At 44.0% G+C, this 20,631-nt stretch overlaps 1 protein-coding gene and 1 long non-coding RNA gene across 18 annotated transcripts in view; one reads left to right on the top strand and one right to left on the bottom strand.

The window, feature by feature from the left end:
* Nucleotides 1-20,631, bottom strand: part of Anks1b (ankyrin repeat and sterile alpha motif domain containing 1B) — a 1,024,799-nt gene that overhangs the window by 150,024 nt on the left and 854,144 nt on the right. The window lies entirely within an intron of this gene.
* Nucleotides 17-5,219, top strand: LOC128119669 (uncharacterized). 3 transcript variants are annotated; one of them, XR_008221597.1, is made up of 4 exons: nt 17-1,306; nt 2,343-3,830; nt 4,483-4,609; nt 4,757-5,219. It is a non-coding gene; the product is annotated as an uncharacterized LOC128119669 (long non-coding RNA). The 3 variants fall into 3 exon arrangements; XR_008221596.1 differs by having other exon boundaries at nt 17-2,677; XR_008221595.1 differs by having other exon boundaries at nt 17-3,830.

The following is a 20,631-nucleotide window of genomic DNA, read 5'->3' as shown; positions in this document are numbered from 1 at the left end:
AAAAAAAAAAAAAAAGCTATGTTTTGATAGAGGCCATGGGATAGAAATAAGAGGAGATGAAGGAGACGCAAAGAGAAGGGGGAGCAGGGGAGAGACTGCAACAAGGTAGCAACAGAATGAAGGTGTTCAGCAGAGTCTGGCACTGGGAAAGGCTTTGGTGCTGAACAACCCTGTGTGGTCCTTAGGGGTGTGTGCCCACTGCAGAAGCAGCATTGCGCTTTCGTGAAGGCAAGGTTTGTTTATGAGTAATGAGGCAAATAAGGCACAAACTGCCTCCTGCACTCAACAGATTTTTGTTATTTTTATTGCCCTATCATGCTTTCATTGTGATAATAATAAAAGGAAAGTCCCTTTGTTTAGACGGCAATTTTAAAACGATGTTCAGACCTGCCTATTAACTGTAGTGTATTTACAGATCTGACTACCAAGCTGAAACAAGCCAGCCTGAGCAGAAGGGACTTTATACTTTTTCCTGGAGGCAAGCAGGCTTGGAATCCAAGGGGAAATGGATGTAGACACTGAGGCCCATCTGCTGGAAATGTTCTGCCCCAGTCTCCTGAATTAAGACCTAGGGACTTTTTTTGTTAACTGCATCCAGGGCCAGAGCCACATGCAGCTCCACTGAGCCGTAGCTAAGCCCTCTGCTTGCAGCCATTGCTTACAACCAACCCCTGAGACTGAGGTTCAGCTGCAAAACACAGGTGCTAAAGCGCCTCACCCCTTTCCTACCTTTTAACTGACAAAGCAGCTGTGAGCCATAGACGCAGCTACTTCCAAAGCTAGCAGCAAGACTGGGTTTCTGGTAGACTCTCCCACTAAGTGACTGTACACCCTAATCTCCCCAGGATGTCTCTTGTTAAGTGGGTCAGACCATAAGGACTGCTTTTCGTCAAGAAAACACGGTTTAAGGTACACCAGAGACTCATACCGGGAATTCCTGAGTATGGAACACGACACGGAAAAGTCCCACAGCCTTAGCACTGCATTCCAGGGCAGCTTGATTGTCTGCCTGGGTGGTATAAGCTGTGAGCAATTGTTTAACCTTGATGCACCTCCAGTGTCTGCATCTATAAAATAAGGGCGATTGGTCTTTAAGGGTGCTGCCTAAGGATAAGATGAGTGCACCCATGTGACACTCTAGCACCATGCCCATAGCACAGTTTACCCATCCAGAGAATTAATTCATCCTAGGATTGATTCATAAGCCTTCAGAACTACGAAGCCACTCTACCTTATTACCAGGACTCAACGGCCAAGCTCACCTCCAGCACCTTCTCCCACGATTAGCAGCTGAGCAAGTGAGGAGGTATGTATACACCTGGGTCAGGACAGGGACTCTTCCGGGGCCTGTTGAGAAAGAGGACCCCTCCCTCCACTGGGTTTTCTGGGTTGATAGAGCTGGTATTGCCAGGATATTGCTGAAGACAAGGTTGTGGAGAGTGTCTGCCTATGGGCGAAGCTGGTGTAGAATCAAGAAAAAAAGACACCGCGTGAGAGGCTAGGTGTGGTGGTGCAAGCCCATGACTCCAGAACTGGGGAGACTGAGGAAGGAGAGCCACAACTTCCAGTCACAAACATCCAAATAAAAATCAGGAAGCGGGGTGGGAACCTGGGGAGCTGGTTCAGCCAGTGAAGTGCTAACCTAAGCAAGCATGAGGACTTGACTTCAGATCTCTAAAACCACTGTCAAAGCCAGGCGTGGCAGTGGGGGGCCTGCAATCCCCAGCCCTGGGGAGGCAGAGCTAGACAGTCCTCCGGGGCTGCTGGCCAGCCAGCCTCGCTGAATCAATGAGCTCCAGGTTCAGTGAGACACTCCCTCTCAAAACACAGTGCAGAGAGTGCTAGATGGAGGCATCCGGTGTTGACCTTGGCATCTGTGGGTGAGCCCCACCCTCCCCCAATATGGACTGAGAGACTAAGGAATTCCAGTGATAGGTTTTGAGGCACAGGATGTGGTGGTGCCTAAAACCTCCAGACTTTATCTCCTCCACGAACTCATAAATTTCACTTGAGCCATTTTAAGGAAGGATTCTGGCACTGAACGTGTCCTGACTGGCTCAGAAGGAAACTTAAACGTAAGTATGACAACCTTCTTTGGTTGGCAGTCAGTCTTCTGTTCAGTATCTAACGAGGTATTCAACCAAAGCTTGGATTCTTCCAGCAACAGAGAGCTCATTACCAGTTGAAGAAACATATTATGGGGTGTTTTTTTTCTTTCACCACAACAAATTCATGTACTGAGTGCATATTTCTTTTCTGAAGTTACCACTTATTTCATCTATACCAGAGGCCATGTTCTATGTTACAGTAACAAGTACACAATTATCTCATTTAATTTTCAGAATCACCTTAAGATATAAATACTGATTTGGAAGCCACTTCAGGATTTTCTTTTTACTCAGCTTTGTACCAGCTTTACTACCAGAAAGACCTTTCTACATCACGGCCCTCAACAGTTCCGGGCAATGCTGGCTCACCAGTGCAGAAACTGCAGCGGACAGAGTCTTTCTCTTCCTTAGCAGTTCCAGAAGAATCCCTGTTCTCACCCTCGCTGGGTGAACCACTGTGGATGAGTGATGGAGCCCTCTCATTTGCCTGTGGGTCATAGATCTACTCCATGGTCAGCTTTTGAGAGACTATTAGGGGCTGAAGCAAGGGCCATGGAGGTGATAAAGAGGTGAGGATGGACTCATGTAGATATAAGTGCATACCAATGGCTGGATGACGGGTGGGGCCAGAGGGGAAGGGATGCATTCAAATGAACCCCAGAAATGAGCAGCATGGAGTAAGAATGGCAAGAAACAACGTGAACAGGTAAAGATGAATGTTCTGGTTACCCCCAAGAGGTCTGGTTAATTGAAAGCTAGGGCCAATAATTCCAAGGGTACTTGAGAGCTCTATGTATGTCACATCTGCTAGCCCTTTATATGTCAGTAAGAACTGGACTGAATCTCATTCAGTATGAGGAAACCATCAAGAACAGAATCGGACGAACAACGGAAGAAATATTTTCAGAGGGCAGTTTTTGCGGAGACCTTCAGTCACAGGACATGTCGGGGGGAACATGTTTATGTCCAGCCCCACAGGAAGCAGAGGAGAGAGAAGAAAACTCAGCCTGACGATGCAGCCCAGTTCTCCCAAGCCGCAGGTCCAGGAAGCACAGGGACGTGTGCACTGGCGGAAGATGTTTCTGGTGTGGGGAGGAGGTACTCAGGGAAGGAACGGAGCTCTTGTGTACCTGTGGTGTGCCAGACCCTTCCTGTGCCTCCCTTGGGAATCTTACAGAACCACTGCCATCATTGCACCACTGTTTCTTTCCAGATGAAGAAATTGTGGGGGACTTGAGAAGTTAAGCCGTTTTTCTAAGATCAAGCAGTGTAAGAATTATTTCTCTGAATAATCAGTGGCTATGGTAGTTCCTCCTTGTCTATATTGGGGGAGTACATTCCAAACCCCAGTGGATGCCTGGAATCAAAGCTAATACCATCCCCACAGGAACGGTTTGCTTTCCTACATATGTAAATTTATTAATTGAGCACAGCAAGAGATTAACAACAATAACTGTAAAGTATGCTGTAATGAAAAGTTATTTAAGACTTACTGATTGCTTATTTATGGAGTTTTCCATTTAGTAGATCTGGAAGGCAGCTGACTGGAAGTAACTGAAACCATGAAGGAAGAACTGCTATATGTGTTTTTTCCTAATTCACAATATACAAGTGTGCGTCCCATCTTTGAAATAATTTGGGAAGTTGAAGTATTAATATCGCTCCTATGATATAGATAAGGAAATTGTGCCCTAACAACGTCAGGGCTCAAGGTCACACTAGGTAAGCAGAGTCAGAGAAAGAGAGGGAGAGAGAGAGGGAGGGAGGGAGGGAGGGAGGGAAGGAGAGAGAGAGAGAGAGAGAGAGAGAGAGAGAGAGAGAGAGAGAGAGAGAGAGAGAGAGAGAGAGGAGAGAATTTCCAATTCTCAGTGTCATCCTAGAGCAAACTACCAAAAGCTGATCTTTGCCCAAGCAAGTACAGTATTAGCTTGGCCGTAAAACATCCCTTCCCTTGACGTATTCCCCAGCCTGGAGCTTGGTAAAGGCTGGTATTTCTCCCTCATTATCTCACAGCACAGAGACTCCAAAGAAAAGCAAAACAAAGGTCTACATCCCTGGAGTTTCTGACTGTAGGTGGAGGGGATGAGCCTTAAGGGACCCCAGCCCCTTCCTATTGAATGGCAGGGTGTGGTCTGCCATCCAGGGTATGAGAATCTATTTACTCTCCTAGGTCCACACATAGTCAGGTCTCTGGATGGACTGAGCCTGAGGCCCTTTAGGACAATGATGACTCTCTGGGTAGAAGTAATGAGGGGAGCCCATTAACTCTTTCAGGCCATTAGGCTATCATTTAGTAAATCACTGCTTCCCTCTAAATGGTTCCTAGTGGGTATGGAGGGTGAGAATGTCCTAATTTGCCTCTTCCATCTCTCAGCTGCGTTCTCCAATTATGACAGAGCTCTGGGAGCTGTTTAATAACTGCTTTACTCTGAATCACTGAACACATTCGCCTGTAAGAAAAACACCCTGCTCTAGTGAAATGTGTGCCATCAGACCTACAGGTAAGGGGCAAGGGGCTGGGTGTTCCCTGCCTTAACATCCTGGCATAACAGATGTGTAGGATAAAGAACCATTTCCAGCTGGGGTGGGCGGGGAGGTGGCGCCACAGAAGCCCAGGGGCAGGCGTTCCGTTCCTTTCTCTCTCTTAGAAGGGAAGAGACAGTTCCGGTCTGAGAAGTCGGCGTCTCCTCCATGTGCATTCCATGGGAGATGCATTTGAAGGGCGGGGTGTTCCCTGAAGACCGGCTTCACCCTGTCACTCGGAATGCGTGAGCTCTGTCAGTGCACTGGACTGGGAACAATTCTCCTTCCTAGCGGGGAGATGGAAGTGTTGGCACTCTCCTTGACACTTGTAAATCTGGGGTCACTAAGTAAAAGCCCTATAAACTTGCAAGGGCTTGATATTATTACATAATGATGGTGATAGCAATAATACTTTGTGCTTATGCAGCATTCAAAGATTGGGAAGTTTTTGCATACTGGTTATTTTAAGAATTATTGCCTCCCCAACTTTATTGAAATATAATTGGGAAATAAAACTTGTCAAGGTGTGTATGGTGAATGTATGTATGAAATGACTCCCACAAATAAACACATCCATCATCCTGCATAGATTTTCTTGCCTTTTTCTTCCTTGGTATATATTGAGAATATTTAAGACACTTAGTGAATTTCATGTACATGGTACATTATTATTAATGAGTTGTTATGCTGTATTTTAGGTCTCCAAATTTATTCATCCTTTTTTCTTTTTTTTTGTACACATGTTGTATGTGTATGGCATATGTACATTTGTGTATGGTGTATGCAGGTGCACATGCCTATGTGTGTGCGTGCAGAGGCCCAGAAGAGGATATCAGGAATCATCTCTTGTTCTCCACCTTGGTTTTTGATACAAGGTCTCTCCATAAACTGGACGCTCCCTGTTCAGATGGCTGGCCTTCAAGATCCTGGCATCCATCTGTCTCCAGCCCCCCAATGCTGGGGTTGCCTGACTTTTTTTTTATGTGGATCCTGGGGATTTGAACTCAGGGCTTCTTGCTTTATAGCAAGAGCTGCTACCCACTGAGCCGTTTCCCAGCCCCTTATTCATCTTACACCATTAACTCTGTACTCTTAGACCAACATCTTACTTGTGTATTTATTGTTGATACGGTTGGCTTTGTGGCCATGCTCCTGGGTTATCTTGGAGCGCTGATGATGGCTGGCTTTGATTGCCAGTGTTATAGGATTGAGAATTACCCAGGAGACACACCTCTGGGCATTTCTGGGAGGGTGTTTTCAGAGAGTAACTGGGGATGTCAGGGAAGCCTGCTCTCAAGGAGGTCTGAGGGAGAAATCAGTGTGTCCCTGAGCTGTCTGTCACCGCTGACACTATCCTGTGCTGTCATTAGATCCCAGCTCCATTGACCTTCCAACGCGGACTCCACACCAGCAGTTCTTTAGGGATCTTTTAGGCTTTCTGCACTGGCTTGGAACTATGGAAGTGTTCCCAATGGATTCTGTCTTATCAGTGAACAGAAACTGATGTTGGCCACCCCAGACTCTATCATGTAAGCCCATCCAACAAATACTCTCTTTATATTATATACACATTAAATCTGTTCTGTTCCTCTAGAGAACCCTGCCTAATACAGGGCCCAGTGTTTGGATTAAGGCTCTGAAGTTACAGTCCATTTATTCTGCATAATTTCGACTTTGAATTTTTGTGTTGTAAGTGAGGTCTGATGGGACATGGGGCCACCTGCTGGTGCTTGGCACCTGTGTGGTCCTGGGATGAAGTTCGGGTTACCTGTTCTCCACCTTGTGTTCCTTACATGGCCTCTTCTCTCTGGCTTGTCCCATTGCTAATTCTTGCTTGGGTAGCATTTGGTTGGCATGAACAGGAGTTGGGCAGAGACTGGCCTGCATTCAATCCTTTTCTCGCCTCTTTCCCCCCTGCTGGTGCACATTCTTTATATGGAGGGATCCCCACCCTGTAGCTTCTTGGGGGTAAATAGGTTGGTGTAGCTTGAGAATTTTCTCCCCGGGTCCTGCCAAGCCCCAGCAGTCCCTTAGCCCACTTATAAAATAAACATACAGATGCTTATATTATTTAAACTGCTTGGCCATGAGCTCAGGCCTATCATTGTCTAGCTCTTACTCTTATATTCAGCCCATTACTATTAATCTATACTTTGCCACGTGGCTTGTGGCTTACTGGTACCTTACATCTTCCTTGTCCTGGCGGTGGCTGCAGTCTATCTCCTTGCCTTCCTCTTCCCTCAATTCTCCTCTCTGTTAGTCCCACCTATACTTCCTGCCTGGCTACTGGCCAATCAGTGTTTTCTTTATTAACCAAACAGAGCAACACATTTGCCATACAGATCATCCCACAGCAGGTTGGGGCTATCCTTGCTTATGATTTCAGCAACATGGTTTGCTCACTGGGCAACGCAGCACACACCTCTCACCCAGTCTAGAGACCAGAATCGACTGTAGGTCAGAGATACAGGGGGGTGGGAAGGCGAAACTGACTCTCTTGCCCCTGGCCACTGTTTTCATTGGACTTTGTAAACTATAAAGCTGGCGCTGTGGTTGACATTCATTATGTTGTCTGTGGGAAACAGATGCGACCAGGATGATGCTGGTATTATGTTTATTTCTGTTATTATCATTTCCAGAGGAAGCAGCCATGGCCTTCTATGTGACTTGCACTAGGAACAGCCCTCGACAATCCACCATCCAGTAATCCTTCCAGCAAATATTCAAGGCCGGGCTTGTTCACAGAGATGGTTCCCTAACTGCTCTGCGTTTTTGTTTCCGTATCTATAAAACTGGCATAGGGATGCATACTCATAAAGACGGTGTGAGCATCAAGAGGTGGAGAGCTTTGCCTGCCTGTATTATCTCATCACTGTATTTGTTTGGAAGAAATATCTTGATGCACTGTTGGGAGGGTGGGGTGAGAGCTCATGGTGACACAGAGGACTGCTTATCTTATACACAATCGGACATAATGTTGGATTGCTCCAAGAAGGAGCGGACATTGGTAAGGGCAAGGTCTTCATGGGGGGCAAAGATAGTAATGGCCGTGTAGTCTTTTGTGAATGGAAATAATGAATGGAGCTTTAAATGAACTGCTTGCATGGAGTTTATGTTGAACACTCCCCACCTGGCCACCTTCATGAAACCTTCAGTCAGGACAAAGAAGCTGACTAGTGCTCAGGTGTATGATTGGATTACCGCAGGGGATAGGAGGCTGGTGTCTCAGAGAGATGCTGAGATTCACATCCATGTTGGCCCCAATGGAAACAGACAGCATGTGCTGGAGGATGAGCGTGGAGCTAATGCTGAGTTAGAATCTCACCCCTGGACCATTTCTTCTTAATGGTCTCTGCATTTACGGTGGGGGCGAGTAGTTAACAGCAGTCTCTGTTCCTTTACAAGCCCCTCCATCAGGCTCAGTACACAATAGACACTTAAATGTTAATGCTGACCAATATGGGCAGCACAGTCCATACTAATGAAAGAAATGAACGCGGTTTTGTGTGATCATTCCGGTGACCCTATGATGTAGGAATTAATCTCTCCCACTTACTGATAAGCTTTTGGAAGCATAAAGAGGCTAAGATACTTGTCTGGTATCTACTAAGATAGCTAAATAATGACACAAGCCCACATTCAATACAGACTGCTTCCCTGGTCATATGCCTCCTTAGCATACTTTTTTGAGTTTTGTCATTACATGTGTGTGTGTGTGTGTGTGTGTGTGTGTGTGTGTGTGTGTGTGTGTGTTTTAAAAGGCCGCTAAAATAAGAAAGTTGAAACAAAGTGATTGTAAGCATCCCTCCAGAACAAGGAGTAGAGAAACGGAAGGAAGAGTGAAAACTGAAGCAATGGTACGTAGCCCAACCCAGTCACACCTTAGGTGACTGTAGAATTCTATTTGTATTAGTCACTGGACTGTAACGGCACCACAAAGGGAAAGTGTGCCAGGTAGCTGCAACCCACTGTTCAAGAAAAAGCTGCCTCCAATGTGTCTCAAAGCATGGTTCTGTCTTCAGCCAAGTCAAGTTCAAAGGAGCACATGAATAATTGGCTGCAGCTACCCTTTAAGCAAGTGCCAGCTCTCTCTGTTCAGGTTGATACATCTCCAAACCTCAGGGAGCCGTGAATCAGCTGCCAGCAGCCAATGGTCTTGCGAGCATTCATAACCAGACCAGGTGCTGATCCATCAAACTAATTAGCAGCCTGTGGGCCACAGTTAGCTAGGAAGGTAGCGGGTTTTTTTTAACTCTTTTCCTGACAGACTCTGTGTGCTCCGAACAATGTTCTGTCAGGAGACCCACAAAGAAGAAAGCACGTAGGATTCAAAAGGACAGAGGCTAAAAGGAAATACATGTTTTCTTTAAGTGAGACAGGCGGGCAAAAGAAGTAAGCTGAGGTTCACAAAAATAGATGCATGTATGCCCACATAACATTTGATGTTTCTCCAGTTTACTTAGAACATTGTCATACCATAGAATGAGAAGTCAGTAACTGTTCATTCTCACTGATAATGAGATAGTGATATTTAAAACAAGTCATAAACAGGAGAAAATGGGGCAGAATTACAAAGGAGTAACAGATCTAGCTTGTTGGCACCTAACAGTCATCTGGTTCCCCAAAGAGCAGAGGCAACAGAATCAGCTTCCACAGCAAACAGGATGTGTTGAGAGTTCAGAAAATGGAAGACTGACTTTCACTAGGAGAGGAAGTGGACGGAATACACTGGAAAAAGTGTCACTGCAAATTGCCCAGGCTTATAACCCAGTGTGTAGATCAGCAGAGAATACAGTGGCTTTCAGTAAATCTGTAGGAATGTTGTAAATAGTGCATTTAGAATTAGTTTTACTGTGATGAGAAAACGGTAAAACAGAATTAACAGTCAAGCCAACACAGCTCCGAATGTCTTCACTGATACAAGGGAAACATTCCACAGCCAATTTGTTCAATATTTATGACTTTAGTGAGGTTTTGTTTATCATAGATCCAATAATCTCCATTGGAACTCTTCCAGTCCATGATCTAGAGATGTGAGATAATGAAGCATCCCAGCCCTTGAGGTAGCCAAACAGAAACATCTGAGAAAAAAAGCAAGGCAGGAAGCTGGCAGAAGCCTTCAGACAGCATTAACATTTACAGAGACGTCTGCATGGACTCTGTGTCAACATATGGAGAACCTAGGAAGGGATTCAATAGAAGCAGGGTTTCAGGGCACCCTATCAACACCATCTGGAGATAAATTCCATGATAGATATTTTCTTCACAAAAACTGTGATATCTTACTGATGAACTTCATATTAATGACAAGATCCTAGCCAAGGTTCTCTAGAAGTACTTACTCTTCAACTGTCTGCTGCTTGATTCTGGGGTTAAAAATATATTTCTGCTTTGATGAGGAACAGATGTAATTGTATTTGTAGAATTCAAGAACGAAGGTGATAAAGCTGAGATGGTTCCAGCAGCATCAGAGACCCAAAGAAAGCATTATATAGCTGGAGGAGGTTAAGATATGCTGGTAGCAATGTCAATTCTATCCCCGAGAAATTAATCTACATGTTGAGATCACCAGCACCAATCTTTCCCCAAATATTTACTAAGTAAAATCTTATTGAGTGGTTCCTTAGGGAGAGCAGGGCTATGAGTTGGATTACCTTTGCTGTAAGAAATTAATGCACTACCTTGACTGTAATTGATTTAGAGACTGTGATCTTTTAAATAGACTACGACAGGTGATTTGGGGTCAATATACCACTGGATTCATGCCAAATGCTAACTCTGCATAATACTTCCTTCAAGATTGTGCACGCAATGCAGCTGATGCACAAGTCTGTTCTGTGGCCACCACATATTCCGACTGTCTTGCTCTACCAAAGCAAGATCCCAACTTCTCTTCATCCCTGCAAACAGTCTGTGATTTATTCTGAGCTAACGCCTTGAGTGCTTCCTGAATAAATCATTTATTATTAGCAGAAAGGAAGAATAGCCATACCACATGGTCCTGCTCCAATCTACCTCTCCAACCTCACCTCAGGGATTCCATCAGTCAAACCCTTTGCTTTGCCTCCAGGGGGCGCTTTAACTGGGCACCTTGCATATGGGACTCTCTCTGCCTTTAACCAGTTCTCTGCCTGGAAAACTGTTCTTTCTGTTACCCTCTCCTGAAAGTGTTTCTTGACGACTCAATCAAACTCTGCACTTGTTTGGTGCTGGACAAATGCTCTATTAATTACATTCAATTCTCACTGGAGCCCTGTGAAGTAGAGACTGTTTATGGTCTCTATTTTAGCAATAGAGACATTTAAAGACAGGGTGGTAAGAAACTTATTCACTGTCATGGATAAATACCAGAGCTGTGGCTACAAACCAGGGCAGCCTGGCTCCAGCATATCTGTTCCTCTGAGCCCAAGGACCGTAGGCTACCCTACAGTGGCCTGAGCACAGACCACCAGAGCACAGGCTATCCCACACTGCAGTCCTGCTGCAACCCTCCTCATTCTGGGCTATCTAACGTCAACCAATCCCATAGCACTCATCCCAGGCATTATTTTGCTCCAATTAAGTCTTCCTGATTTCACCATGCCCCAGATTAGGGTGTGTGTGGATCCTCCGTGGTCCACACCACACTTCTCAACACTAGAACACTTGTCAGACCACATGCTTGCTTCTCTGTCTGCTGTTCAGTCTCTGAAGTCTTGGAAGAGTCATAAATCTTCTCATCTGTTAGTATGCATAGCTGTGTCTGACGGTGGAGGTGCCATTTAACAAACATTTGTCTGGACAATAGATGGATGCTGCTGCTAAGCCATTTCATTCTGTAGCTCTGGCTTCCAGCTTTTAAATATTTATTTTATTTTAATCTATATATATGTGCATGTGTCTGTGTGTGCATATGTGACCTCCCTCAGGGGCCGGGAGAGGGTATTGGATCCTCTGGAGCTGACACTGTTGTGTGAGCCACCTGACGTGAGTCCCAGGAACTGAACTCTGGTCCTCTGCAAGAGCAACAAGCACTCTCAAGAGCTGAGCCATCTCTCGAGCTCCATGGCTTCCAACATCAAGTAGATTAAGAACAGAAGGTCCACAGGGGAATCACAATACATGCTTAGCTCCAGTTCAGAAAGTAGCTAGAATTTTTCTAGCTCAGGGGGTCAACACAAAATGACCTGAAATTCGTTTGTCCTCATGGCTCAGATCTACAGACCTTTAGGCTAGAAGGATCCTTGGAGGACACTTAGTCCAGGTATTACAAACTGGTGGCCTTAGAGACATTTTTTATTTCACACATCACTATTTCTTCCTTCCTTTCTTTTTTTTAAAATTAGGACCCCTTTAGGTAGAGACTGCTTTTTATTTCTCCACATTCCACACCATACCCCATCACAAGTACCATTTCACTCATTAGTATCATCAAGGCATTCAGTATGAGATGTCCAAAGCAGTATAACCCGCACTTTCCCATCTCTCCAGCAAAGCTCCTGGGTCTGTGCAGAGTGGCCTCAACTTTCCTCACTAACTTTTTCCACTTAGATTCTCATCCCACTCTGTGGTGTAATCATCTTGTTGAATCTAGTTCCTAGTTTGACCCAAGACCCTCGGGGCTCAAGACCATATTCTGTGGATTTCATAGGTGATACTCAAGTAGACATGGGCCTCTAACCAAATAAAATCAGCGTACTTAGAAAGAGACGGATTCAGATGTAGAGAGAAAATGTCAAGAAGAGAAATAAGATGAAGGTAATCATCTACCAGCCAAGGACAGAGGCCCCGAGCTCTAATCCCGCTGACACTTCGGTTTTAGACTTCTACCTTCTGGAACTGTGAGGCTACATTTTGATTGTTTCATCCCCAGTCTGTGGCACTTTGCAAATTAACGCAGAGCTCAGAAATATTCTCAAGAAAAATGTGTGTTTGAATAAATGAGGATTAATTTTCCCAATGAACCCTAGTGAAGGTGAGAAGCTTGCCAGAAACACATGGTGGTGATTTAGCAGAACCAAGTCTAAAATCCAGCTTCCCTCCCTCCCCACCTGGCCTTCAGCCACGACAGCATGCAGCCGTGCCCAAGGGGCTTGCATGCACAGCACCCGAAGGCACTGCCTTCCTACTGAACACCCCCACACAGTTACACATTACTCGTACACGTTTGCTGATGCTCTGATTTCTCCTAGGAAAGCCCAGGGTAAGATTCTCCCATTATTCCGGAAGTAATAAAAGTTGTAGTCATAATATATAGGAAGAAAAGAATGATTCATTGCTGAGCCATGGAGCCATGGGGAATAATCTAAGGTTTAAAGCGCACAATCAGCTAAGATAAGTCATGATGATGTCACAGTGGAAGAGACAAATGGCTCAGGGGGCTGATCCAAAGGCACAGCACAATGAAATCAGCGCACCGCTGAGCATCTTCTGCATCTCTGGGGAGCTGCTCCCCATCCTGACAGCCCTATTGAGGGGTGACAAAAGGGGGTGACAGGAAGCAGCAATCTACCAACATGCTCCATGCAGGAAGAAGGGTTTTCAAGTTGCTACTCGCCAACGAACATTATTTATAAAGGCGTGTTCTAGAAAGGGTCATATATATTCAGACACCCACCCAATGGGTCAAGACTAGAGTTTCCTTTTCAGAATGGAATTACAGAGCAACATGGGGCCTGTGAGACTAAAAGCCATCAAGGCTGATACTCAAAATACTTCAAAAGTATGACAGCATGAGCCATCAAATGTCAAAATAGGATTAGTGAGGCATGTCTGTGGCTGGGTGGAACTCTCTTGGCTGCAGCCCTAGAGATGCCCTGCACTTCCCTGACCCTACGTTTTAGATTCTTCATTAGAGAATGGCACATCACCCTTCATTCAAGTGTTACCAGATCAGTGAATGTTTTATGCCATATGGCTACGTTTATATGCCATTATTATAGAAGTATCGACACATGCTAAGTCACTTAGCCCTCACAACAACTAAATATAACTACTGTTGCTACCATCTTATTAAGAAATAAACCAACTAAACAAATTAATGGAGAGAGATGTTAAGCAATTTTCTCAGTGCCACGCAGCGAATAAAGGCCAAACTAGGGCATAAGAAGATCCAGGTGGTCTGGATTGCAAAGGTTCAGTTTCCTCCCTACAATAGGACATGTGATTTCCTGCTCCTCCCCCTCCCCTACCCCGGGGCCCCATGAACCAGAGAGCTAGTGTCCCCGAATGCCCAACATTTCCACCTCACAGTTTTATTTAGAGGACGGAGGAGAGGACATCATGGGTTCTCAGTGACCGAGTGCTTTCAATTTCAGTATAAGTGTCACCGGCATGAAGACAGGAGAAGAAACTAACACAAAAGGTGACATTAAGAGTTCAGAAGATTGGATTTTATTTGTCCTCTTAATTAACACATAGTAATTGTGCACATTTATGGAGTACGGTGTGGCATTTCAATACCTGTATAAACTGCAGACTGGCCAAACCAGGATCACTGGGATTTATGTATTCTCATCGTTTCTTTGTGTTTTCAGCCATTGGTGCTTCTCTTCTGTTTCTTCATACAACACACAATAGACTGTTGTGAACTACAGTCACCCTACGCTATGGAACACCAGAACTTACTCCTCCTGTCACACTGTGGCTTTAAACAAATTGAGTATCAGCTGAGCTCATCTAAGCATTGAACCGAGAGTCATTTATGCTAGCCAATGGATCTCATGATAACAAAGATGCCCCACTGTTTGGTGAGTGGTGATGAGCCCATGTCTGCCGATCACTCAGTGAAGGAAATACTGCGTGAATGAAGAAGAAATGGGATTTGGGAAAATACGGAGGGATGGGGGCAGAAACTAACATTTGTGGAACAGCCACTCCATGCCAGACCCTCCCTAGGTGTCTGATCCTCACCATTTCCTTACATTCTTATAGAAACCCAATCATTCAACAAACACTTTCTGACCAGGCATGGCGGTGCATACCTATAGTCCTAGCACCCAGGAAGTTGGGACAGTCGGATCTCAATGAGTTTAAAGTCAGCCTGGGTTAAACAGTGAATTCCGGGCTAGCCTGGGCTGTGAAGTGAAGTATTTGTTTTGAAAGCAAGCAAACACTGTGGTGCCAGGCCCTCCAGGAGATAACGGGGTTACAGAAAGAACTATATCGTGGTTCCCGAGCCTCTGAGCAAAGCAATAAAGAAAGCAATCTGGGGCCAGTGTGGTATTTTGCCATGAGAACGCGCAGACAGGACCCACGCTGTCATTGCTAAGATCTTACCCGCCAGGTCTGCAGCTCCTGCAAACAGGATTGTTTCCCGCCTGGGCAGCTGTGTGCTGCACTAGGCAACACCACCACTACTCCCTTCAGTCCGAGAGTCCCTTCAAAAAACTGGTTGTGACTCAGCTACATGAGTGGGTCTTCCTCTTAGACGTTTACGTTTAAGTCGAAGGAATATTGGACAATTGATTATGGAGGCAGAAACCAAGAAGGTGATTAAAAAAGAGATGAAGTGGGATGGAGGGAGGCTAAGTGGGCCACGTACAAGCGGACAGTCTAAGTCAGCAGGAGCCACGAGTCGACAAGCTATAGGCGCAGAGAACCTTGATGAACGCTGGAGGAAGCTGGTTGGCAAAGGGAAGACAAGTGTGTGGAATGAGAGGGTCCTCAAGGTACCACGGCTTATTTAAAACATGTCTTCCCGATGTAAGATCATTCTAATTTTTCTCTGTATTAAAATGAATACTGGGATGAATATCCCTATAGATCGATATCTGTGGAATTTCTTATTTGTTTCTCAATGTGTCCTTGGGTTATAGTGTGCTTCCATCTTAAGCTTCCTGAGAAAATGTGCGTCTTTATTTCCTGGTAGGTAAAACAGGTTTTCTGCTCCTTTCAGTATTATGTAAGAGTGTCTGTTTCCACACACGGAACAATACTGAGTCTTGGTTGGTTAAAAAGGAGAAAGCAGAAGCTTTCACTTCAATTGCTTGTATATATTTCATATGTTGTGGGACATCTGCGTGTTTTCTGTGAATAGTGCACATCTTTGGTCCATTTGTCTTTTGGGTTCTTGATATGTTTCTCACGGAATTATAACAACTCCTGTATAACAAGAGCAATGATCACTGACATATTTTGCAAATATTCCTTCACAATTTGTCATTTGCCTTTGGATTTTTATTTGAGGCATAGAAATTATATTTTCTAATATATTGATTTTTCTCCTTTATGATTCGCTTTCAGCGTGTTTTCTTCATCCTAGGAAACAAATCCTGTTCTTTCTAGATCAGAAAAAAAAATTTGGTTTCCCCCCCTCCCCAACTTGTTTCAGTAATTAAAAAAAAAGTTTTTACATTTAACTCTGCTACTCATTCAGAATTTATTATGATGTATTTTAATCTTTAGGAAGGAAGATTTTGTACAAAACGAAAACTAGGATTATGTGGTTCTATTCCAGAAATATCTAATCTATGTTCAAGCTTGTTCCCTGCAGAATCAGCCACAAGTGGCTTCCAATAACGACTGCAGAGAGCTGGGCACACACAGATCCCTCTGAGAACATACGGAGGGACTGGGTACGCTCACGGGTGGGAATGCCGTCATTTGTGCTCTCTGTACAGAACACATGCTCTCACTAAATGGAAACTATCATTGCTGAACAATTCAATCTCCTTGAACCTTTCCACGGAATCAGAACCCCCAAATTCCTAGCTGGATCTCGTTGAATTACAATGGGACTACTTAAAACATGCTGTACCTTCCTGACCCCAACACCCACTCCCCAATTGCCTGTCTTTCAAAACTGAGTAGACGTCTTTAAAAAGAGAACATTTTTGTCATTGGGAGAATTTTCTTTTCTGTTCTACTTTATATTCACTGAAAAGTCAGGAAAACATCAACTTTATATTTTTGTCTGGTCTTCTTCAAAAAATGCACTGGTTGAGAGAAAGCTGTGTGGCCGGTGAATTGCTTGGCTATATTTTAAAAGGCAGGTGTAATTTTGAATGTAGAGAATGCAACAGCAAGCACCAGGGGAGCCTAGAAAGCGGGGGCACGCACATCACACGCTAAAGAGACGACACTCTGGACTTCCAAGGCAGTAATTTCAGGGACTGGGAAAGCCCACTAACACCACACCCGGGCCGCCAGAAGCTGGTGAAATAGTTACTGGTGAGGGCTTCCAGAACTACCAAAAGCATCCTTTAAAGAGAAACATCTTAACCACTCTGGAAGCCAGAGTCCATGATGAAAATATGTTGGAAGGTCTGGACAGAAACATCTGTCCCATGACCCTTGCCTAGTTTCTGGTGTTTTCTTGTTTTTTCACTTACTCCCCGACCCCTGCCTCTGTTCTCTCTCTCTCTCTCTCTCTCTCTCTCTCTCTCTCTCTCTCTCTCTATATATATATATATATATATATATATATATATATATATATATATATGTGTGTGTGTGTGTGTGTGTGTGTGTGTGTGTGTATGTGTGTGTGTGTGTGTGTGCACCCACACACGCTCATGCATCTGAAGAAATCCTCTTTTTTTTTTCCTACCAAGGAACTCCACCATATCAAAGCCAAGCCCAACTCACAGCTTTGTTTTAATCTGAGTATTTCTATAAAGATATTCTGTCTCTAAATAACATCATATGCTGAACATATGAACAAATAACATCATATGGGGCTTAGGGCTCGAAAAATATAAATTTAGGTAAGGACACAACTGAACTCCCGCCCCCCCCCACACACACACATAGCTACACAGTAATAAATTACTGAGTCAATTGCTCGGACACAATGGGCACGATAATGGGTATCTTGTGGACACACTGGTTTTCAGCCTGGTTCTTACTAGATCCAACCCCCCTTGGTCTGCTTCTTCCACTACAAAAAGGAGACAGGCTGCTATAGGAAGGAGTTATCCATCAGCTTAGCAAACGACTGCTCTTCTAGGGTCAGCTACATGTGAAATGCTTAGCATGCATACCTCTGTACCTGAACATGTTTATAGCATAACACTAACTTAAGTATTACTAAATGAGACAAAAATACAGTGGGAGAGTTTTACTTAAATATTTTATTGCTCCCATATCGGGATCTAGCTCTATGTTGATGATAGAAATATTCAAATTTGTTAGGCTTGGAGCTATTTCAGAATTGGGACCCTATTCAGTTTGTTGTAGCGAGCTGGAGGTTGAGACTCTTGTTATACTTCACTGCTTAATGGCTCTTCAAACTTAAAAGATCTTTAAAAGTAGCTCAGACATGTAACGTAATTAAAATAGATTCAATGGATCGATCCATGGTTTCCCCCTAGTATAAATGCAACTGTAACTAAATCTGTTTATGTCATTTATGTTTACTCTTTGGAATATATGATCCAATTTAAAACCAACTAAAATTATGAATCAATAATTTAAGAAGATCTGTATTATTTCTGTTCACTAAATTAGATGTTCTGTTCACTAAACTAGCCCATGCTCCCTGAAATATTGCAAGAAAGTTAAATATCTCACTTCGTTCTCTGTGATAGGCTGGGGGAATATACGAGTGAGAAAGTTTTTTCAGATGCCTCTCAAAACTTCTTGCTGGCATTTGTTTTTCCTGAGAGCAGAGAATCATGATCTCACTGGAAGGTACTTCTTGGAACAATTTCTAAGGTGGTTGGTTAAAATATATATATATATATATATATATATATATATATATATATATATATATATATATATATATATATATATATATATATATATATATTGCTAGCTTTCAGGGAAAGGTATTCATTTCTAAAGAAACCCCACATAAATCTTCATACTTCTGGTTCTGGATGGAAGTTCTGGAAATTCCCTCTCAGTTCATATCTTCTGCTACTTGGACGATACTGTGCCAAGGAGGGTCTGCAGAGCCCTAGCGCTCCTGGAATGCAGTCCAACAGCCACTGTGTTTAGAGCTTTCCCCGGAGAGGAAGTAAAGGCTTTTTTGCTCTGCAGGCCTCCACAGCCTGCACAGTGGGAAATAGGAATGACAGGAAGTGTCTTTCAAAGAAAAGAAAGGAAAGGGCATTGGTACACACACACACACACACACACACACACACACACACACACACACACACACGTCCTGTGATTCACCCGCAGATTCTAGCGGTGGCTCCTGATGACCATATACAGGTTCCTTTTCCATTAGGGAGGGAAGAGCCGGTTTGAGAAACTACCTAGAGCTCACATGCCATTTTGTTACTCACTGACATCACAAACTATGCTGTGAGGTACCTGCTTTTACTTCTAGAGTTACATGTCCCTGCATCTGTATCCTGTCTCCAGATTGCTTACCCATCAGTCTCTAGTAAGAAACTCACTGAGGATGAGGGCTATGCTTTTTTCATTCTCATATCCCCAGGGCTCAACCCAGCAGCTTACTAGGGTGATCAATGCTGTTATTATTGTTTGAAAAGCCACTACCATCCGTGGAGCACTTACTGTCCGAACACTCAATGTTTGCACACAATTCAATCTCCACACGATCCAACGCTGTCGATTCTGTTACCAGCCTTTCTTTTTCACAGATAAGAAAACTGGTACAGAGAGGTGGTGTGGCTCACCAAGGCCACTGTGAAGTGGAAGGCCTGGTTTTCAAATCCAAGAAGCTTGTCTTCATTCTATAGTACATGGCATCGTTTGATGCTTTTGGATTCCCCTTGTGCCGGGCACTGTTCTGGGTACTTTAGACAGTTGGTTATCAGACCAGGAACTTTTTCCTCTTAGAGTTTATGTAATGGGATGCTCGCCAAATACAATGTGCAATGCAAATATTTATTCAATGGGTGGATCGAAAGATGGTATTTATTCCCATTTTCAGCTGAGGTGGCAGAGTCTTGGGGAATCAAGGGACTCTCTCCTAGTGACATAGCTCACCTGTGACAGAAGTAGGGCTTGGCTCAAATTCCATCTTCCATCTGTTGTGGAATATTATTTTAAGATGTGTTACAATCATTTGTGCTTTATGTGCTACATATGTGCTACAAACACATTGTGAATATTTGTTTTAATGATGCGAAGATGTATTGCATTCTTTTATGTTGCATTTGTTAAACTCTGTGAAGCCATGTTACTGTGCCTGTCTAAAACATCTGATGGTCTAGTAAAGATCTGAACGGCCAATAGCGAGGCAGGAGAAAGGATGGGCGGGGCTGGCAGTCAGAGAGAATAAATATAAGGAGAAATTTGGGGGGGGAAAAAAAGAAGAAAGAGCAAGAGAACAAGGAGAGGAGGATGCTAGGGGCCAGCCACCCAGCCACCCAGCCACCCACAGAGTAAGAGTGAAAGTAAAATAAAAAAGAAGTAAGAAAAGGAAAAAGCCCAGAGGCAAAAGGTAGATGGGATAATGTAAGTTAAGAAAAGCTGGCTAGAAATAAGCCAAACTAAGGCCGGGCATTTATAAGTAATAATAAGACTCCGTGTGGATTTATTTGGGAGCTGGGTGGTAGGCCCCCCCAAAAGACTAAAGACCAAAGAGCAAAAGAGTAGAAAAAAACAACAGTCATCTTTGAGCCCTTTCTTTGCATCAATTTATCAAAACTACTCAAAGCAACCCAGGTTAGTGGGAGGGAATCTGTATTCTGAAGGTCTTGAGAGATACAGATTTCAGAGCATCTGCTTCGCCTGTAGCCAAACGTTTGAGTACACTTTTTTTTTGTGTGTGTCTAATGCTCTGTGGTCCATAAGTTTTAATGTATGTGATAACTTGGCCCAAGTGTTGGACAGCTAGATGAAAGTTGTATGATGCATCACATGGAGATGTAGTCTACTGCAGAATGCCCATGTCTACCTGCTCTTTAGCTTCCCTGCAAGTTTTGCATCTTGTAGACTAGAGGGATAATAGCACCTTGTCCTTTCAGATTGTTTGAAGGAAGCACTTTCAGGTATATTTTCAGGCTCAGCATCTGCAGCTGGGTACAGCCCTGGCAGCTATCAGCTGAAGAGGAGTAGGGGCGGGGATGTACCTACTCCAGAAGCAAGGAGATCA

Source organism: Peromyscus californicus, unplaced genomic scaffold (assembly GCF_007827085.1).
Source record: "Peromyscus californicus insignis strain IS unplaced genomic scaffold, ASM782708v3 Scaffold_24__1_contigs__length_46423439, whole genome shotgun sequence".
NCBI classification, from domain to species: Eukaryota; Metazoa; Chordata; class Mammalia; order Rodentia; family Cricetidae; genus Peromyscus; species Peromyscus californicus.
Note: the sequence above shows the minus strand (reverse complement) of the source record. Positions and strands in the feature narration are given on the sequence as shown.